Source organism: Saccopteryx bilineata, chromosome X, assembly GCF_036850765.1.
Source record: "Saccopteryx bilineata isolate mSacBil1 chromosome X, mSacBil1_pri_phased_curated, whole genome shotgun sequence".
Taxonomy (NCBI): Eukaryota; Metazoa; Chordata; class Mammalia; order Chiroptera; family Emballonuridae; genus Saccopteryx; species Saccopteryx bilineata.
The window spans coordinates 28,703,650-28,709,956 of record NC_089502.1 but is presented as its reverse complement, the minus strand read 5'-3'; the positions used below and the strand labels follow the sequence as shown (position 1 = coordinate 28,709,956).

General features: G+C 43.3%; 1 pseudogene; it reads left to right on the top strand.

Annotated features, from left to right (window-relative positions):
* The first annotated feature begins 2,711 nt into the window (after positions 1 to 2,711).
* LOC136317343 (GPN-loop GTPase 1 pseudogene) lies at positions 2,712 to 3,854 on the top strand (annotated as a pseudogene).
* Positions 3,855 to 6,307: the final 2,453 nt, after the last annotated feature.

The following is a 6,307-nucleotide window of genomic DNA, read 5'->3' as shown; positions in this document are numbered from 1 at the left end:
AGGTTATGTCATTCAGAAGCCATGGCTGGATCTTTTTAGAAAAATATACCGGGGGAAGGGTTAGTTTAGAAGTGGGAGATGACAGTGTAGCAGGCATCCCCAAACTACCCCCGCCCGCGGGCCACATGCGGCCCCCTGAGGTCATTTATCCGGCCCCCCGCCGCACTTCCGGAAGGGGCACCTCTTTCATTGGTGGTCAGTGAGAGGAGCACTGTATGTGGCGGCCCTCCAACGGTCTGAGGGACAGTGAACTGACCCCCTGTGTAAAAAGTTTGGGGACCCCTGGTAGAGTATAATGTGCAAAGTCAGGATGGGGATCAGGATTAGTGACAGGAACAGTCTGGTTCAGTTATAACCTAAAAGAAAAAAAAAAAGGCGAGGGAGGGTCCTAGTCTATATTTTGCTTCAGATCTGATGGTTTAATTTTGAGAAAAAGGATCCAAGGATTTAATTTTGATAACAAAGATCCAGTGATTGAACTCATGTAAGGAGATTATCTGGAGCCTGCTAAAGTCAGATTGCAATTTCCATAGCATTCAAGAAAACGAGAAAATGAAATAGGACTTTTTGAAGAAACCAAGTTTTCTTTCATTCACATATCATTGCCCAGAGGTGGGGATAGAGTCCTCGCACTTATGGAATTGTTTATACCTGTGCTGTAACTGTAAAATACATGCTGGGTTTCAAAGACAATAATAAAAGAATGTAAACTATATTATCTTCTGTTGATTACATGTAGAAACAACAATATTTTGGATATGTTGGGTTAAAGAAAATATAATGCAAAAAGTCATTTCACCTCTAACTTTTTACTTTTTTAATGTGGCTACTAGAAAACTTATAACTACACACATGGCTCACGTTATATTTCTTTAAAATATATTTTTTTATTTATTCATTTTATAGAAGAAAGACAGAGAGAGAGAGAGAGAGAGAGAGAGAGAGAGAGAGAGAGAGAAGGGGGGAGGAGCAGGAAGCATCAACTCCCATATGTGCCTTGACCAGGCAAGCCTTGGGTTTTGAACCGGCGACCTCAGCATTCCAGGTTGACGCATAATCCACTGCGCCACCACAGGTCAGGCGCTCACGTTATATTTCTATTGGACCACACTGGGATGAAGAATAGGCAGTAGTCCCCGAAGCTTCCTTTTAGAGGCAAGTCGTAGAGTGGCAAAGATGGAAATGTTTCTCAATATCAGTATTGTCTTCCATTAAGGTAAGACATTTTTTTAAATTAAAAATATATTTATTGATTTGAGACAGACATTGATCTGTTCCTGTATGTGCCCTGACTGGGGATAGAACCCACAACCTTGGTGTATCTGGACAATGCTCTAACCAGCTGGCTAGGGCAAGCTAGGACCAGTTTTTCTCTTTTCCCCTCAGATGATATGGAGCTGGTGTTCTGACAGAATGTCCCTATTCAACATCTTGAGTACCTATGTGGATGTCCCATCACTAGATTAAAGCATGTGTTTTTCACATGCAAGCCTGACACATACTAAGGGCATCCTTCCTCCTTTGCTCCCATCCACCCATCCATTCATTCACCCATCCATCCATCCATCCATCCACTAAAAATTAGTCTTATTTTCAGGTCCTGCTCTTCCTGTGAGGGCTTTTTGTCAAATTACCAAAACAATGGCATAAGCATATGGCCATTCTTGCATGGCATTAGTGAAAACTACCAAAGAAATGAGAATTATGTAGGATAAAAAAAATAGCATTTATCCAGTTGAGGACTTTTAATGCAAAAGAACCACCAGATTCTAATAATAAACTGGCTTGTTTTACTGCTCAGGCAAAGCTTAGAGAAAGTATTTATTTGACTCCCTGTATGAATCATGAGTTTGGGCTCTTTTTGCTTTCCACAAAATACCGGGTCTAATGTTGAGCACATAGATACTCAGAATATACAAGAAATATTATAGGATATAGACTCCATACTAATAAAGGTGAATTTATCTATCTCTTTCTCTCTTATGATAGAGACCCTAGATATATACCATCATTTTATTTCATACTTTTCAAGCAAGTCATTGTTCCTATTATACTTTAAAATACTTTATAGTATTTTATCTTTGACAAAATGGGAATTACTGGGAGATTATATTTAAATTAAACTTAGGGGGACTCTGTTGGGAAAACAGGTGTGTTAGGCTTGCTTGCTTGTACTTTGCATGATTAGTGTGTGAGCATGTTGCAAGGCCACGTGTGTGTAGCCTATGTAAAGCTATAGTGCTTCCCTTTGGGGCTGTTTGCTGTATCACTTGCCCACCACTGTGAGGGGCCATTTTGCTGTTCATTCCCCTGCTTCCCTGAGAAGCAGCGTTCTCCTGCCTGTTTGCCCGTCTGCCCTTGCGAGACTCTATCTATTCAATGGGAACGGCCCAACGCTTTCTGGCTCCCTAGTTCCTCTACTGTCTGCCCGAATCCCATGTGAACCTGCCTCCTTTGCAGAGGGGTTAGCAAACATTTCTGAATATCTTTGTATGCTAAAAGAAAGGTAGACTTTTACGAACATGCTCTTCATGTAACCACTCAGACAAGCATTGAATCATTAATCCAATCCAGCTGGCCCTAAAAGGAACACCACATTCTTAACAAATGAAGGGCAAATTAGTGGTGCATTATTACCAGACTCTGCTTTCAGTAACTTCTCTAATATAGGTGTGGCCTGTTTTAAGAAAGCCAAATAGATGGGTTTGTTAAATGCATTATAGGAGTATTTGAGACCTTGCAGCCTGGTAATTGTCATCAGTTTGACTTAAACGCTCCAATAGAGTCACTGGGGATACTGTGAAAATGAGGCTGACAAGGTTTCTGATTTCATGGAACTACTGTTTCAATGGAGAGGCTCACAGGACACTTGCATAGATAGCCGAGGATCTCTACCTTATATGAACAATTTGGACCCAGCTGTGCATGACATTCCCTTCCCTGCCAATACTGAGACTAGTGACACCATGAGATATAAAGTCGTAAAACAACGTGGATTTGGGTCCAATGGTGGCATAGTGACCTCACTTAATCTCTTTGCTACCAGATTTGATCTGGTGATGAAATTTATTGAGAAGGCCCAGAACATGTCAAAATATATCTTGAATGACACACCTGGGCAGACTGAAGTATTCACCTAGTCAGCTTCTGGGACAATCATCACTCTGGCTTGGCATCCTCACCTCTAACAATATGTCATTTGTGTAATGGACACATCAAGAAGTACCAATACAGTGACCTTCATGTTCAATATGCTCTATGCATGCAGCATCTTGTATAAAACCAAGTTTCCTTTCACTTTGGTAGTGATATAATTGATCACAGCTTTGCAGTGGAATGGATGCAAGATTTTTAAGGCTTTCCAAGATTCCTTGAATCAAGAGACTACATATGTCAGTAACCTGACTCGTTCAATGAGGTTGGTGTTAGATGACTTTTACAGCTCACTCTGGGTGGTAGGGGTGTCTGCTGTTCTGGGTACACACTTAGATGAACTCTTTATGCAAGTCACTAGTGCTGCAGAAGAGTATGAAAGAGAGTAGCATCCTGAATATGAATGTCTGAGAAAATCTCTGGCCAGTGCACAGAGCCCGCAGCAGAAAGAACAACTGAAATGCCTTCTGAAAGATATGGGCTCTGTGGCTTTGGACACAGGAACTGCTACAGACAGCTTATCTCCTGTGCAGGACCCTTCTGAGGTGATCTTGACTTAGTGAAGCTTGAGTGAAGAGGATGAGGAAGCGTACAGTGATACTGATGATACTGACCACAGACAGGAAAGCCATGGAGAGCCAGTGTTCCAGAACTATATGCAAGAATCAATGGCACAATACTGGAACAGAAACAACAAATAGTATCTAGAAGCCCAAAAGTTTAGAACTCTGTGAAGGAACTGTCCTTACCTCTGATTAGGGTTACTATAAAAAGTTTTGTTCCAAACAGCAGTTTCTCTTTTTTTTTTTCCTGACTTTAAGGTTTATTATAAAGCTACAGCAATCAAGACATGTACATTGGTATAAAGACAGGTCAAGAGAACAGAACCGAAACTTGAGAAATAAATTCACATATACAGTGTGTCCGCAAAGCCACGGTGCACCCCTGACCGGCCACAGGAAAGCAACAAAAGACGACAGAAATGTGAAATCTGCACCAAACAAAAGGAAAACCCTCCCAGTTTCTGTAGGATGATGTGGCAGCATGTGCGCATGCACAGATGATGATGTAACACCATGTATACAGTGGAGCAGCCTACGGCCATGCCAGTCGAGATGTGGACGGTTCAGAGGAAAGTTCAGTGTGTTCTGTGGCTCGCTAAATTCAAATCCATGACCAAAGTGCAACGTAAATATAGGCGCGTTTATAACAAAGCACCACCACACAGGAATAACATTTCTCAGTGGGATAAGCAGTTGAAGAAAACCGGCAGTTTGGTGGAGAAACCCCGTTCTGGTAGGCCATCAGTCAGTGACGAGTCTGTAGAGGCTATACGGGATAGCTACCTAAGGAGTCCTAAAAAAATCTGTGCGTGAGCCCACATCGAACTGTACTGAATAGGTATGAAACTGGGAGAGTTTTCCTTCCACCCGGTGCAGACCTCACACCTCCATCATCCCCCGCTGCCCCCCTGCGACCGGTCAAAAGTGCACCACGACTCCACGGACACAAGCAGTTTCTCTTATTAGGAAAATCTCCTGACTCCGATGAAGCCAGGGATAGAAGACATTTGCACCTGGCAGGTAGAGGCCTTTCCCTTGGATTTTTGCACAGAAGGATATTCTGTTCTTGGATGCTGGTATTCCTTCAAGCATAACACTTCATGTTTTATCATTTGTACTCAAATACTTTTGCTGTCGGTGGACTAGGGAACATCTTGTTTATTTCAGATCCCTAGTGTCAGGCTGGCTCTATTGCCTCTGCTTCTCTAGCATCTTGTCCTTGACACATGAGTTCCCCTCCTTTTAGCAGAAAGCTAGAAGGGAAACATCAGCTCGTACAGAGTGGCAGTGGAGTCTCCTTGGCAACCAGTCAGTGTCGGGATGGAATGTGCCTCATGCTTAGTAGCTCATTATAGGACACCAGGCGTGCTGAAGAAAGTGGGCAAAGCATATAATTAATGAATAAGAATCCTGCTTTGGTGGTGACTTGAATAAAGAGTTTTAAATTTTAACTGCTGTAAGCCTGCCTGTCATATTTTCAAGTAAGAAAATTACATAATCACAGATAGGTTCACTTCTGTTTATCAGAGAGATTTAAAGACACATGTCCAAACCTGTTTCAGTAAGACGGTGGTGTTTACTAAAGCTTTTTCTGTACACATACCTATTAACCAGGTGCAAGACTGGTAGCCAAGGCCAGGCAGGTCCACATTGGATTTGGGCAGATGGTAGAGAAACTGCAGACCAGAAAGCATTGGGCCATTCCCGTTTAATAGATTCTCGCAATGGTGGGTGAGCAGACAGGCAGAGGCAAACCTCTTCTCACAGCAGCAAGTGAACAAACAGCAAAATGGCCCCTCACAATGGTGGGCAGGCAATCTGCCATTTGCCCTCTGCAATCCACTCTGAGTACAAGAACCCATAGCCTTACATAGGCTATACACATGTGCCACTGCCACATGCTCATACACTAATCAAAGTGCTTGTAGCTGGTACACCAGTGAGAAAGCCTAACACAGCTGTTTTCCCAACATTCCACCCATTTAGGGTTGTTTGTTTCACAAACTACACAACAGGTATGTTCTGTGATGGCCCCTGTGCTTGGAGTGAGGTACATTACTGAAACAAACAGACTATAGCAACAGCACAAATTATACAATAATTACAAAGGTGCCCTTCATGGAGCCTCTCTGAGCGCTTTGCTGAAGGTGCTAACAGGAGGCCCAACCCTAACCCCCTACCCTATGGTAGGTGGGAGGGCCTATATAGTCCAGGGCTCAGTCCATTGAAGAAAGTGACCTTGGCAACTGGGTGACAGCAGGCTTCCCGGTGCAGGAGGGCCTCCACAGGTGCTGCACCCCCCCACAAAGTCTTTTATAGTACTGTCCACAAGTGGTGTGTCCATCCAGTAAGGGAGCTGGTGATCCCCTCTAGTCACAGTTCAATAGTTTATTACAGCCTAGCTGTCTGTGCAAATCACCTGAGGTGGAAATTTATTACAGGCAACTAGCCACACAGCTCTTTATTAATGGATCTCAGGGCCTTTCCATAAATGCTCTGTCCGTTGCCACAAGCACCATCCAACCCCCTCAGCAAGCTCACAGGGCCTGACAGGGTAAAACACATTCAAGGCCTGTGCTGCCTTGACAGTT